The sequence below is a fragment of the Ochlerotatus camptorhynchus genome, unplaced genomic scaffold, assembly GCF_037179485.1.
Source record: "Ochlerotatus camptorhynchus isolate MF236.1 unplaced genomic scaffold, CSIRO-AGI_Acam_v1.1 ptg000192l, whole genome shotgun sequence".
Classification (NCBI taxonomy): domain Eukaryota; kingdom Metazoa; phylum Arthropoda; class Insecta; order Diptera; family Culicidae; genus Ochlerotatus; species Ochlerotatus camptorhynchus.
The window spans coordinates 3305136-3321292 of NW_027040682.1; the positions used below are offsets into that span (position 1 = coordinate 3305136).

The 16157-nt window shown below is 36.8% G+C and overlaps 1 protein-coding gene across 3 annotated transcripts in view; it reads left to right on the forward strand.

The window, feature by feature from the left end:
* Positions 1–16157, forward strand: part of Lis-1 (LisH and WD40 domain-containing Lis-1) — a 214378-nt gene that overhangs the window by 96454 nt on the left and 101767 nt on the right. The window contains exon 1 of one of the 3 annotated variants that reach the window (XM_065223428.1): positions 15956–16040. The exons of the other annotated variants lie outside the window; for them this stretch is intronic. The gene's annotated coding sequence lies outside the window, so the exon portion shown is untranslated. Of the gene's footprint in view, positions 1–15955; positions 16041–16157 lie in introns of those variants that run through there. 3 annotated transcript variants of the gene reach the window in all.

Here is a 16157-nt window from a genome sequence, read left to right on the forward strand (position 1 = left end):
GGGCTTGCAAGCGACAGTCGTCGCCGTCGTGGACGATGCCCCCCCTCCTCCCACCGCGTATGTTGCATTAGTATATTACCGCCAAAAACTCCGATGAAGGGCCCCAACCAACCTTCGATTGCACTGTGAAGCCAGTCATCAAATTACCCTAACGCAGCAGCCAGCACTCATTTGGATAGATGCAATGCTCTGGGCCGTTGAAACTGCTCGTGCTCATGCTCACACTGCTGATGTTGGAGCTAATTTCTTAATTTATGGTTAGTAACAGGGAATAATCGCGTACGTTGCTGCTGCTACTGGCTGTGGGTGCGCGGCGCTTCATGGCAAAAACTCTCACTTTTTAAATCCCCAGATGATTCGGCTGATTTTGTGTTTTGCTGCGGTTGCAATGTTGTTTGTGTTTCTCTTCTATGTGGTCACCACCGCTCCGAACCACTTCCATTGGCATGGCCTGTGTTGCGCCAGGCTCTTCGGGATTCGTGACTTAATTTATGTTGATTGAACCTTTTTTCTCTCGTTCTCGCTCTCTCACGTTTGCTGGCCTTTTCCCACGTGTAGCCAGCCAGCGGTTTGTTTTGTGTGAGGAGTCTCTGCGAGGATGGGAGTCTGGCCGAATGCACAAATATGATGCAACGTTAATTGCATGTTTCTACATCCTTTCCAGGTTCAATCTAGGAGGGTGCCTCAAAGCGATTGATCAAGGTTCAGAGGATTCATATCAACGAAAATATGTAATTAAGTGAGGTGAGAGCTGTTTGACATAACGCCGGACATGCCATTCGGATTCTTATAACCGTCATGTAAATTTAGTGACAATTCAATTAAACTGAAAGCCGCCGTCCAATCGCGGTTTCCTACAATTAACAAATTAATTCACGGCTGACTTGACTGCGGTCAAACCTTCATTAATTATGCGAACATAATGCGTGGTTTTGGACTATTGAATAATACTGTCAGGAAGTGTCACTTTCAATGAAAGTCAACATAGTTTTTGTCGTTTTTAAATTATTCTTAATGGAGTTGTTTATGAAGAATGATTCCAAAACTTTTGTTGTCGATTTTTCGACTACTTTTGATAGGAATATTTTGAAATATTTTGTTCCACATCATACAGACCAGTTCCTGGCCAAATAGGATAAAAAAAAGACTCAACCTTCTCCGATTTGTATGAAACTTTGCTTAATTATGTGTTTTAAAACTAAAGTTATCTTGAAATACGATTTTTGTTAATTTAAGCTCATTAACTTTTGAAAAAACAAATAAAAAATTGAAGACATTCTTTTGAGCAATTTGAGTTTTTAAAACATTTATTTTTTATTGTTCTTAAATTACTAAAATAATACCACATATGTTTTTTTTTTCAGAAAGACTTTATTTTTCTTTACAACTTTCTCTCAGACGTCATTTCGATCAGAAGCAACGTTTTCGTGCTATAATTTATTAAAAATTACTAAGACGTCATTTTGCAAATAAAATCTACATTCAAAATGGCCGATTTTTTGTAAAAATGTGAAAGATTGCTCATAACACACAATTATGGGGAATTTTATGAAAATCTCGGAGAATTTCGATTTTTCCGAAACTGCTCTACAATAATTATCCCCTTTCGACGGTAGTCATTCCACAAAGAACAACAAATGCACTTCGCTCAATAACTTAATTTGATTTTTTTTATTCCATCCCAGGTGAGACATGATACGGCTGTCCGGTCACCGTGGATTGACCGGTAGTCGTTTTGTATTTGTCCATTTGCTCATTTCCTTTCTTTTCTGTGTAGAGTCTAGACGCATTCTGGTCGATATTTTTGGACACACGCGAACTCGGCCACCTACCTACCTACAATGTCACACAAATAATTCTAAACGGAATGCTTCATTATGCTAGAACGACTAGAACTAATGGTGCAGAGAAGCCATCGCACTATGCAATAAAAATTCTCCATCCGGGCCCCAGACGATTGGTGTCGTAGATTCGCTTTGCTGCAGCAGCAACTGTGGAGACAAGGAACGAATGGTGACGAGCAACTTTATGGTCCGAGAACAAGGAATGACAAAATCGATTCCAAAAATAGTATTTTCTCCAACGTTGAGTGAGGGAGAAAAAGAGCGATGCTGTGATGTGGTACTATTCCAGCTTATTGTCGTTGGTAAGCAAATTTTCTGAACCGGGTGCCACTCTTTATGGTGCGAGAATTGTCGCCATCACGTCATCCGAAAGGCTCTCGCGTGTGAGTTCTCTGTTTTCTGGTATGTTTTGTCGGTTTGCGGCATCGCAGTCGTCTGATGATGATAATATGTTAGCGGTAGTGTGTCATTTTCTTAGATGACTATCATATCAGACACATGTTCGATGTAGCTTTGTCGATGTTCAGTTGTTTGAGTTCATGCAAATATTATAAATTAACAATATGGTCCTCTTCCAGAATTCCCATATGTTTCTGAAAAGACGCGCAACAGTAATACCACAGACAAACAGACATAACACATTGAATATTTCTTACTGTAATACATCGTCGCTATGAGTGTTCACTCGGCTGTCGACAAAAGCAGGCCACTCTGGATGTGTGCTACGCGATCGTCTGTTTTCTTGGCAGCAACCATTGTGTGGTCCTCCTCATTGTTCTTCATTAGCAGTTCTTTCGGTCGATGCGTCGTCGACTTTGGAAAGCAACCGTTTCGTGATGAGTGTGTGAGTGCTGACCACGTTTTGCGTCCATTGCTGCAATGGAAGCGCTCTGACCCTCGTTGGCGTACTACAATTTGCCATACAATGAAACTACTGGAAGCGGCTCCAGTTCTGATGGAGGAGGCTTTTTGGATAGCGGAAGATAAAGTGTTTATTGTGTTGTACCTTTTGACTATAGTTTTAAAATGTATTGTATAGTGACCAAGAATCCTCGGCTCTGTAAAGTTAATTCGGTTGAGCCTTATGAAATAAATTAATAATCAAAAAAAAAAAAAAACATCGTCGCTAAAACATTACCGCCATCTGTTGAGTACACTGTGGTGGGCACTACGCTGAACAGATGGCGGTAGTGTGTAAACGTCAAACGCAAGGGAATTGACTATGCGCGCCACAGGTGGTGGTACTACCAACTACGATACTTTTAAATTGACCGTTAAATGCTTGTTCGATGAACAACTAGCGAGTGTTATGTCTGTTTGTCTGTGGTGATACCCTCTCCCGGTGAGAAGGTGACGAAAGCCATTTGTGGCATTATTATTTGAGCGTGTGATCAATTCATAAGTTTAGTAAAATAAAAGGTGTGGAAGACAGTATTAGCTTTCTCAGGCAGATTTTATCCGCCATCTCTCTTTACATACCAGATTGGCAACTGTGACAGGAAGCAAACTCTCAACACGCTAATAATCGTGAATCCAAGGTTGCGTAATTGATTTACACAGATTGGACTTCACCAGAACGTTCTCGAGCAACATGTGAAAAAGGCATACAAGCCAAACGTAAAAAATACATTTTAAACGTCGATTGTTCACGAATTACAACACGCTTACACAAACTAACTATATCATCTGATAGACCAAACTCTCTCTCAGATGTTGGTGTCGGTTTTCCAGAATGAGTATATATTCACGAGAAATCGACGTTTAAATGTTTACATGTTGTTCTAGTTACTACCATTCTCCATTATACGTCAAATCAAAAACGATAAAGTTGGGTGCACAGAACAAATGAGACTGCTCTTGCTGAGTGACAGGTTGCAACAGAATTTTGTCCAGACATCCGCTTCCCTAAAATTCAGTAAACCGAAAATTGGCTTAGTTGATGTTTACAATATATGGAAACCAGTTAACCTGTTTGTAGCATTAATCCGCAAGAAAGAAATCTCGCGCAACACGAGAAAAGGGCCTATCATTGTTGATTGATTCTCATCATCGATTTTCTTTTTCGCGAAAATGAATTTCCCATTTAGTGTGTTGATTCAGGCGCAAGGTAACATCACAGACAAACAGACATAACACTCGAAAGTTGTTCATCGAACAAGCATTTAACGGTCAATTTAATAGTATCGTAGTTGGTAGAACCGCCACCTGTGGCGCGCATAGTCAATTCCCTTGCGTTTGACGTTTACACACTACCGCAATCTGTTCAGCGTACTACCCACCACAGTGTATTCAACAGATGGCGGTAATGTTTTAGCGACGATGTTTTACAGTGAGAAATTATCAATGTGTTATGTCTGTTTGTCTGTGCTAACATCATCAATGCTGAGAGCTTAACGAGAAATTCGTTTATGTTGCCGTGGTAAACCAAAGAGAAAGCGGCGCCAGTGGTGTAGTGGTAAGCATGATAACCTCTCACCCCAGCAGGCCTGGGTTAAATCCCAGTCGGTGCCGCCGGGATGTTCTGAGGCATAACATCTCTGACCACGCCTTCCTTCGGAAGGGGAAGTAAAGCTGTTGGTTAATGAGTCGATAGGTAGGGTCCAGGTGTGGGAGCTGCCTTCCTGGCACCGGTAGCATTGGTGCTCAGCGCGGAAAACAAGATCAACGAAAAACATTATTAAGGAAAAAAACCAAGAAAAGGTCGATGAAGAGAATCGATTAACGAGGATAGGCCCTTTTCAAATGTTACGCGAGAAATACTGGAAGAACCTTATTTTCAGTTAAAACATCCAGAAACTGTGTATCAACCCATTGCGTTTTTTTTTCTAAAAATTTAATCAGTACATAAAACGCGCCATTACTATGTGGCGTGTTTAAATGGTGAATTAACAGATAAATAGACATATTTTGGCGTTACACGGTCTATTCTGTTTTGCCATAACCTCCACTTTGGATAAAATTGTAATAGGGGAAATGGATGTAATGTCGACCTAAATGCCCCTAATTTGGGCCCATACATTAATTCAGCAATCGACTATGTTTTCAATAGCGATCAAAAATATCCATTCAACCGTCCCAATGACTCGTTCACAGGCATGGAAAATCATTTGCATTCATTTCATACATTCATTTACATTCATTTGCCTCTAACTTTTTTCATCAACAGCATTCCGCAAAATGATGTATGGAGCTTTTGTAGGTTTTATTATTAGCTACATATTTTGGTCACAACTCAAATCTGTATCTCTTATGCATCACGAACTAGAGCGGGCAGAACTTGTTACTGTTTTTCAGTGAATGTAAAATACATTCACTGAAAAACAGTGGTGGCTTCTGTTCGCTCTGCTTCGTCATGCATAAGACATACGGATTTGACTTGTTTACAAAAGTTGTAGCTAATAACAAAACCTACAAAAGCTCTATACATCATTTTGCGGAATGCTGTTGAAGAAAAAAGTTAGAGGCAAATGAATGTAAATGAATGCACGAAATGAATGCAAATGATTTTCCATGCCTGCTCGTTCATATAGATAAAATTGATAAATAGCAGATTTTTAGCGATGGGCCCAATCTTAGATCCATAGACCAACATTAGAGCCATTTCCCCTATAATTTAAAACAGGTTATTTTTCACAATTATTAGTCAAATTTTACTCAACTGTGAGTTGTTTTCGATAGCCTTGGTGATATTGAGCAGTCAACTTCTAAGCGCTCAACTTTTTATTTTATTTATTTATTTATTTATTTGTCGTCAATCAGTGTAGACCGTTTTACAATTATTGTCTTAAGTGCTATTTTTACAATTTTGTCTTACAGTGTCTTAGTCACTTTTCGTGTCACTAGTGGCGCTAGTGTTGGGGAAAATCGTGTATTGGCTATAATAGAATAACTTACCATATTGTTTATTTATAATATTTGAATTTATCCTAGAAGCTTATTCTAGACGATTACCCGTAGCCCCGCTGTTATGATTAAAAAAAATACAATTTTCAAGGTTTCTGGATCAAAATTTAAAAAATAGTGTCCAAAACATGTAAAATATATGTCTAAGGTTGCCGGACAAATGGTCGAAAGAGAAAACGTCGAATGACAAAAAGTCGAATGATGAGAAAGGGGTCAAAAGGTCGAATTATGCAAAGGGGGTCAAAATTTCGAATCGACAAAAGGTCAAATAATGAGAGAAGGGATAAAATGTCGAATGGACAAATGGCCTTAAGTTAAAAAAAGGACAAAAGGCCGAATGGTTCAAAGAGGTACAAAAGTTGAATGGTCAAAAGGGGACAAAAAGTCGAATAGACCAGCGGTTCTCAAACTTTTGTTTGAGAACCTCTTTAAGAAATCCCATAAGCTCGCGACCTACACAAAATACTTCAATACGGTATTTAAAATGCTATCAAAAGCCTTAAAACTACATGATTACCTGAAATCCTAAACAAAAGTCGCATCGGAAAAAAAGCCAAACGCGTAAAATCGACAAAATTGCGCTAGAAGGCCACATTAGTCCAAAAACGGCCTAAAATGTGCAAAAATAGTCGGAAAGGATTATCGAAACGCATAATTAGCCATATAACAGGAAAGTAGTATTAACACTTAAAATGATTTAGGCCACAAAAATTGCGTTCTTAAAAATGTTCAATCGTCCTGAAAGCTCACAAAAAAATAACCAAAATATCCTCAAAAACTTAAAAACGCAAAAATGGCCTCAAAATCGTTAAATCAGCCCCAAACTGCCAAAATGACTTTATCTCGCACAAAGGACCAAGAATATCTTAAAAAAAACCATGATGTTCAAAATGACCTTGCAAACTCTAACCCGGACAACTCCTATAATAATCTTGAAACGGAATAATAGTTCAAAAGATGCTAATAATGGACTTTAAAATACCAAAATGACATTTAAACCTCTAAAATGGCTTGAAAACGTCAAAATAGTCCTGAATTTTGATGATAGAACAGTCCTGGAAGCACCAAAATAGGTAACCTACTGATCACAAAATGTAATTGCAATTCAAAAATCTTTTAAAGCGCCAATATATTTAAAGGAGTTCGATGTTTAATGCTTCTGAAGATTTCTGAATTTCCACGATCCACAAAAAGAGCAGCCCACGACCCACCATACAGTAACGACCAGCGCTGTCAAGTATTCCTTATTCCTTCCACTATTTGCCATCTAGCCAAGTGAGCTTCACATCAAAATGTACCACCGTTCGACCTTTTGTCCTTCTCTGGTGTTTTTTTTTTCATTTACCCTTTTGTCCTCCTTCTCATATTCGACCTTTTGTCCTTTCGACCTTTAATCCCCCTTCTCATGTTCGATCACGATCTGTACAGTTTACGACAAACTGAAAATCGGATCATGCTCGCTTGATTTCCATCACTGGTCAAGATTATGAATTTGTCAATTCATAAAAAATAATCACTGGACAACCGTTCAAAAGACAGTTTGAATGTGTGAAATGCAGTGTCTTTTAAATTCTGTAAGTGTTGCTGAACGTTTGATCTGTCTAGGCATCGAATTGAAAACATTTATTCCTTTAAAATATAATGAATTTTGTGAAGCACAAGTCAAGAAATGTGGTGTTCTTATTTCAACCGCGTTTCTAGTATTATATCTATGCTATCTATGTGACTATTCACTTCCTCTTTCAATTGGATCGCACAAATATCGAGGCAGCAATCCGTTATCTACTTTAAAAATTAACATCATAATCAAATAAACAATTATTTGCTTCACCAACAACCATTGTAAGTGGCGTCTTTCATCAAAGTTGACGAAGTGAATCTATTACATCTCAAAATCTAACGCATTATTTTACTCTGCAAGCGCTGTAATCTCGATATTTGTGTTTCATTCGCCAGAATTAAAATGGAAGGGCAAAAGTCTAGATGAGGAGAGATGATTGATTTGTATAGATGTATTTTACTGGCAATATTCGACATAGAATTTCATACTTCTTGACTATTTTCTTAATGACATTGTCAATGTGAGAGTGGAACTTAAGTTTGCCATCTATAATCAGGCCAAGATATTTGATCTCCCGAACGCGATCAATAATCTCATCATCAATTACAACAGAGACGTTCTCATTTACTCTATTCCGCGAAATTACCATGAATTTAGTTTTGCTTATATTCAATTTCAACTGCTTATACTTCAACCATCTACTTAGAGAACGCAAATCTTCATTCAAGTGTAAAACGGCATCATCTAAATCCTTAACTGCAATAAATAACACAGTATCATCTGCAAAAAAGATTAATGTCGCAAAATTGTAATTCACGTCGCAAGTCATTAATATACATAATTAATAACAGGGACCCTAATACACTTCCCTGGGGCACTCCAAGGAAACAAAATCATTCAAGTCCGTTGAGTCCTGTCGCACAAATAGCTTTCAAACCATTTATATGCGGTACTCTTAATTCCAAAGCGCTTGATTGTACTTAACAATAAGGGCCTAGAAATTGTTTCAAAAGTGCGTTTTAGATCCAAAAAAACAGCAACAATCGTATCTTTACGTTCCAAGTTAATTTTCCACTTCGCTAATACCAAATTCAACGCGGTCTCACAAGAATGACCTTCCCGATATCCCGATTGTTCTGTTATCAACAGACTGTTACTATTTAAATACTACAACAGCTGGTCTTTAACAACAAGTTCTAAAGTTTTCTCTAATGTGTGCAACATGTTGATGGGACGAAACTCTTCGACTTTAATCGTTATAGCAACTTTTTGAATAGGAACCACTAAAGATTCCTTCCAAATGTGTTGCACATGTCCAGTCTGCAATGATTCATTGATAAGCTCCAGCAAGATGTCGACGTATCTGGATTTTAAAATTTAAAACTGTATATCTGATATGCAGGGCTGGTAGCAGATCATTTTTTAGTGACTTGGTCACTATTTTGAAGCCAGTCACTAAAAAGTAACTTTTTTCACCAAAAAGTCACTAGTGACTTACACTATTTCCCTATAGTCACTAAAATCACTTTTCACTACTAAAATAGAGAAAAATTTAAAAATATCAACGAAATGTTTAAATTGGGTGCTTGCCACTAAGAAAGTCTACAAGTAGTTTTAACAAAGTATACATATCTGTTAAAAAATTGAAAATTTCCAAAGGTATTTGTCTGCGATAGAATTTCAAACGTCTTTCAAGGATGATTAAGAACTTTAAAAAATCCAAAGTAAATTTAAGAGAATTTTAAAGGATTCTAGGGATGACACCAAGATATATCAGAGAATAATACCAAAGTACAGACTATGAAAGTCTCATGTAAAATTAAGTGCTCTGAGGACTGATTTCTTCATCTCCGCTTAAATCTTAAGCCAGGTTTACATACATAGTTAAATTTTAAATTTTGATTATTGTTTAAATTATTAGAGACGCAAAATTCAGCTCCAAAACAATTTTGGAAATAATTCCAATATAATTGAGAGTGAATTTTAACGAAAGTTCTGAGAAGAATGAGTAAATAAGGATTCTAGGTCCAATTCTAATAAGAATTCAAAATTTGTTCTGAAATTTTGCTTAAGGGAGCTCTGATAAAAATTCCATGAAAATCCCGTGAACTCCAAAGATGGTCTCTGCAGATAGTTCTAAAATAATTCTGGGTGAGAATTCTTAAGAGTTCGAAATAAATGCCTAGAAGAATTCCAATGGAATCGAATTTTGAGGGTTAAATCTCAAAGGAATTCTGAAAAGATTTTCAAAGTTATTCTGTGATGGATTTTGTGAGGAAATACTATGGGAATTCTAAGGAGAATACGAATTAAATTTCCAATTGAATGCAAGGAAGAAGCCCAAGATTATTCGAAGCAGAAATTTATGAAATTTCTGAGGTCAATTGCATGGAAATTCTAAAGAGAATTAAAATAAATTTAAAATTGATTTACGGAAGGAGCCTTCGAGGGAGTTCCTAGAAGAAACAATAAAAAAATGAAAGTAATCTACTTTAACTAATCATGTGTTAGCATGTGTTAGCACTTCATGCGTGAATTTAACGATTTACATAGTCGGAGATGCTTAACGACAAATATCAGACTTAAAGTGGAGATTTTATACGATAGATGCGCGATTAAATTATAGAGTTGATAGTTCCGTACGGCAGTGTGAAAATTCTATATACAAAGTAAAAAGCGAGCAAAGGACAATTTTGAGGAAGGTACGAATCGGGTAGTTATTTATTTACGCCAGATGGCGACTTGAGTGTGAAACAATCGATAGAACTGTTTCCGCACAACGGATGTACATGAGCAAATCGGCGATCATCCCTTTTGTCTGTGGTGGCAGGGGGAAACACCCCTCACCATCCCTCATTAACGGATGAGCTTGGTAAAGGAGCTGCTCTACCCTATTCGCACCTTCCTCAAAATTGTCCTTTGTTCGCTTTCTATATACAAACTTTACGCTGCCGTACTATAACGGAACTATCAACTCTTTACTTTCATCTCCTCATTTAGCGTATAAAATGTCCACTTTAATTCTGATATTTGTAATAATCTGATGATGATAAATTCTGATGTGTAATAATCTATTTCCAAGAATTTTGTTGATTGTTTGCAAAAAAAAATCAAGAATGCAATATTATTCTTGTAAAAGCTTATTTGCCTCTAAGTTTAAGACAAGGGGAATTATTCTAAAAAAGTTCATGAAGAAATTCTGTGAAAAGTTCTTAGCGAATTATCAAAGTTATCTACCTAGATATATCAAAATTGTAAAGATTTCGAACGCAGAATCAAATTCAAGATCATAAAAAATGGGAATTACTATTTGCTAGTCATCGTGTATAGCGTAATCAATAGTAAATTATTTTAATCACATCAAATGCTCTTCACAGGAGATTGATTCGATTAAATTAAAGAATTTATGAAAAAAATTTAAATTCGATAAAATTAGAGGTATTGTAAATTTTAAGTTCCATAACATTAATAGTTTATTTCAATATCAAACCGTATTTTAATTTCTAAGTTACCATATAAATGGTTACTTATTAAGTATTTACAAGACACTATTTCCGTATTTATCACTAAAGTCACTACTATTATATCGCATCAGCACTACCTGCCCTATATCACACAAATTTAAAACGATATGCCAAAACGACTTATCAATCCGGGTATAAGTGAGTAGTATGCAAGCAAAACGATGTATCACTAAAAGTTATTAAAATATTAGTTAAAATTCTAGAAAAACCAACATTATGCATAATTTCTAAAATCTCAACTTATATAAGGAACAGATCGAACAAAATTAACAATTCCTTTGTAATTCTTCTCAAAATGTATCAAGGATTCTACTAGGAATTTTCTAGCAATTCTCTTATAAATTCCCTCTTAAACTTTGTATTTTGCTCTCAGAACTACAGACCACTTTCCTAAGGTTCAAAAGTTATCCGAAATAATAATTTATGTTCCAAATCACAGTTTTGGTTGTATCATGCTCTTGTAGACCGCACTCTTCTGAAACCTCGATAAAACTGAAATGTTACTTGGGTTATTTTTATCGCATTTAGCTGTTTCAATAAAACTGGGAAAACTATGATAGGCAACCCTGGCTTAATCTCTGCAACAGTCGATTTTTTCTGTTGAGCTCCCAACCGGTGAAGCTCAGTAGTTTCCATTATAGCAGCTATTTGGCATCAGAACCTTGTCGATCTTCTGTCATTCATGGTTGCAATTAGTCTACCAATCGTGGTTCGTTTAGTCTGGATCCGCTGTTTCAATATCCTTTTCCATTTTGGTTTACGCCTTTCTGGAATTGGTTGAAAAGCCTCTCTCCTCTTGGCGTAATGCGGTAACCCAGGCTACTAGCAATCGCTACAGTTGCTGAGTAGTTACTATGAACTGCTGGTTCTCCAGGTGGCTTAACTGACTAGGATATCTGAGACTCCTAATTTTAGTATATGTGTCTGCAGTGGCTACCAGACTCCGAAGATTTTCCGAATGTGTTACAGTTATTTCAAATCTGCAATTTTTGCTGCTCAAAGCTTTGGATTTTGGCTAACAAATCTGAAAGATTATATTTTTTTCAAAAACTAGAATCTATTACAAGTTTCCTTGCAGGTTGAAGATCACGAATCGGTTTAGAAACAAACAAGATAACGACCATGTCCATGGAATGCTGGGAAAAGCAGTCAGTATCGTTTTTCTGTAATCAATTTCAATTTGAATATCATGTTTTTTGATTTAACAAGATGAAACACTCTGTGATAGATTTCGGATGCCAATGAAAAAGCGGCCAAACTTTGAATAGTACCAAAACTCAACGTTCATGAGACACATCAAACTGCATCAAAATTCTATGACAAATTCATTGGTGGTAAAGTTTAATGCCGAGGAGCACATTTGGTATGTTCCGAAAGTCCCAGGGAAGTGAACTTTTGAAAACCTTAGGAATTTCTAAGCAAGGACTAGCGTGAAACTGACTTGAAGATTTGCATATAATAAACCGTGTGAAGCGCAAAAACTGCGTTTAGCCAAAATCGAGGTCTATCTATAGGGTAGAGAACTACTTCGGCATAAGCGCCCATTTCCGTCACGTCAAGTAGAAACATCAAATACAGCAATGATTTCGACGTGAACGAATCAATCATATGGTAGAAAACTACTTCGGCCTAATCGCCCATTTTGGGCCTATCGAGCAGAAAACTTCAAATAAATCCATGATTTCAGAGTTAACAAGTCAATTATGCGTTTGGTACGATACTTTAGTTAATAAGCTACCGAACGAAGTCGATGAAAACGCGTGATATGAAGGTTTGCACCCATTATTTCCAAAAACAAAAGAAGCGCTCCGAGCGAATCATGTTTTATCTTCATCCGATAGGCCGAAGTGAATTCATTGGCGTTTCAATGGCGTTTCAATACGTTAGGCCTTTATCAAATCTTATGGTACGTACGGAAAGGTAAATAAATTTGGAAGCCATTAGTAATAATAACATTCCGGTTGGTGCTAAACTGCGCTAGATTAAGAAAGACTAAGTGCGGGTTGTACTTAATAGGTCGGAAATGGGGTAGTTAACACTACGTTTGGTAAGATAGTTTAGTTCAAAAGGTACAAAACAAAGTCCATAAGAACGCATACTATGACTATTTACATTAATTCTTCTTAAAAACAAATGATGCGCACCTGTGTGAACCAATTTTTCTGCCTTCATCCGTCTGCTGAAGTGAATCCAACGACGTTTCAATGTGTTTGAACGGAATTGAAACTCGTATGACTGAATTGGAATCAAGAAGCAGTGCAATATTTTTAACAATAGGGTATACGTCCCTAACCTCGGTCTAATATGCAGCCATAGATTACGTTTTTAATCATAACTCATCAATTAATTTACCTGCAAACGATATTCTACTGCTAAATGGTATGCTTAGATATGCTTATCATGTCGTTTGCTATCAGGAACCGCAAAAAGTTGAAAAACTTACTTTTTTTAAGACAAAAACTCACCAGGGAAATGTATGTAATATCGGTCTATTGTCCCCAAATTGGGTCTATTTATGGATGCAACTTCGTCCTATCCTGTTTGATTCTCAAAAAAAACGCTCTTGGTAACGTTTTCTTATGTATTTTTTTTTATCACTATCACTGTTAACTTAATACTCTTCATTCCTCAAAACATTTCTTAGAGAAAAATTTACGAAAACTACATTAAATCACTCAAGTTAAAAATTAAAAATTAAAAATTTCGCTTATCGTCTTTCGACCGCAGAATATCTAAATCAAAACATTGTGATGTTCATTATACAGATTTGGCAGAAAAAATCTCCCTTCCTGTTCGTTCCTTATCATCCAAATGCAAACCACATTGTTGACGTTACTCTTATTGCTATATGCTGTCAAATGAATTTCATGGGCCAAAGTTAGGAACATAGAAAAGAAATGTGTCCCTAAAGTTGGGTCCATGATTTACTTGTGAAAACGTTGTTAAACAATTAAAATAAACATAAAATATTCAAACAGTAACTGTGAGTTTTACGTCTAGTGTGTATTATCAGGTAATTCCATTCAATAAATGCCATAATCAGGCCATTTGATGATCGTCAGTGCAACCTTCCCATCTTAACCTTAGAAGTCATGGCGGCTAAAAACTCCGAACAGAGTGATATTCTCAACCAGTTTTATTACTTACGAGAGCTGAAAATGTATTGAAATGTTGTGATATAAATTGATTTGTGTGTGGTACACATTTATCAATCATCAGTGATCAATATTTTCCTTATTTTTTGTGTAATATTCCTTAATTAATTATTTATTTGCGTGATAGGCCGAATGAAAGGACTAGACCCACATTACATACCGTAACCCTATCTCACCAATTTGTGACTCTTTATCGAATTTGGAAAATTTAATAAATTTAAAAGTTATCTTTGAGCAACATTGAATTTTTTTACATTCAACCAAAGTGTTTTATTACTGCAGCTTACGATTTTCTGAGTTGGAAGAAAATGTTTTACTAATATCAACATGAAGCTTTACTGCGATAATTTATATTATATACAGGCATGGAAAATCATTTGCATTCATTTCGTGCATTCATTTACATTCATTTGCCCCTAACTTTTTTCATCAACAAAATTGCTCTAAATTATGTATGGAACTTTTGTAGGTTTTGCTATTACCTACAACTTTTATTGAAAACTCAAATCCCTATCTCTTATGCATGACGAAGCAGAGCAAACAGAAGCAACTACTGTTTTTCAGTGAATGTATTTTACATTCACTGAAAAACAGTAACAAGTTCTGCCCGCTCTAATTCGTGATGCATAAGAGATACAGATTTGAGTTACGAGCAAAACTTGTAGTTAATAACAAAACCTACTAAAGCTCTAAACAACATTTTGCGGAATGCTGTTGATGAAAAAAGTTAGAGGCAAATGAATGTAAATGAATGCGTGAAATGAATGTAAATGATTTTCCATGCCTGGCTAGAGAAAGTTCTGAAGAGGATAGATTGATAGTTCCGCTAGAGTACGGCAGAGTGAAATTTGAACTGAAGGTGAAATTGAGCGAAGGGCCATTAATGCGACAAATGACTACGTTGGTCATGACGAGAGAAGCAAAACAATAGTTAGTAAAACAGGTAGCATCTCCACCCAACTCTGAAATTCAATATTTTGTTTAAGCCCGTTTAAAAAAGAGAGGCAAAGTGAGGGTATGATGGAAATTAGATCTTAACCCTCTATAGTATTTCGATCTTCAAGGATTGATCAGTGCTTGTGAAATTACGATGCACCCTTTATCCAACAAACTTCTTGCTAAATGCAATTGCATCCCTTCAAAGTCCGCAATTGCATCTTGAAAGTCATGCATGTTGCACAATGCAATCAAAGCTAGGTCCCACTAGTAATACCATTCTATCGCCAGTAACGTTTCGCTTGACCACACGAGCCCGTAAACAGAATCAAATTGAATCGTTAATATTCCATAACATCGCTATCAGTTTGCAACTCTCTCCGTGTCTGGAAGCATGTCCCTTTGAACGTCGGGGATGAACTCGTGTGTGAACGGGATGTGATCCATTTTATTGCATATTGCATGGGATTACTATAAATTAGCAATTACGACTGCAGCAACAGCTAATGTATTCCGGCAACTGCGGACAAGTTGGTTTTGTTTCGTGTTTCGGCGCAAATCCAAGTCGTAGAGGGATTACACACACCATGCGTACTGACATAAATATGTCTAATTTAGGAATGATGACCATTGGTTTGTGCTGCTGAGTCGTATCGTTCTTCGCCGTTGCGTTGGAGAAGCAGAAAATATCACCGAAAGTATCGCGTTTCCCTGTCAGCATTTTCCACAACGTGACAAAACCACACGAAATCGGCTACCTTACCTGCTTACCAGTACCACCGATGTGGTTTTTGGATTTGCTAGTACTAATAGCAGCAAATCTGACGTTTTTTTTCCTTCGCTGCTGTCTGTCATTATTTTAAATCCTCTTTGTAAACAATATCGCAAAGGGCAACGTGAAACGACTTTAACTCTACTAATCAACAACGACAAAGGCGGTTTGAAATGAGAGGTATTCTTTCGCTCGTCGAAGATGAGCTCGGGTTTTAGTGTTCTTGGAAGCGTGCGAGTGAGTAGTGCACTCAATCAGTGAAAATACCATCATGTCAAGGTAGTGTTTTTCGAGCGTGCTGCAAGCATTAGTAGGACCTCAGGTGAATGGGATGAACAACTAAAGGTCAGTCGTGCGTACGTGAATTGTTCATTTCTGAAATTACGGAGAATGATGAGTGGATCTTCAGGATGATTCATCGAATCCCATGGCCAGCTTAAACCGGACGATCAATGACTCACT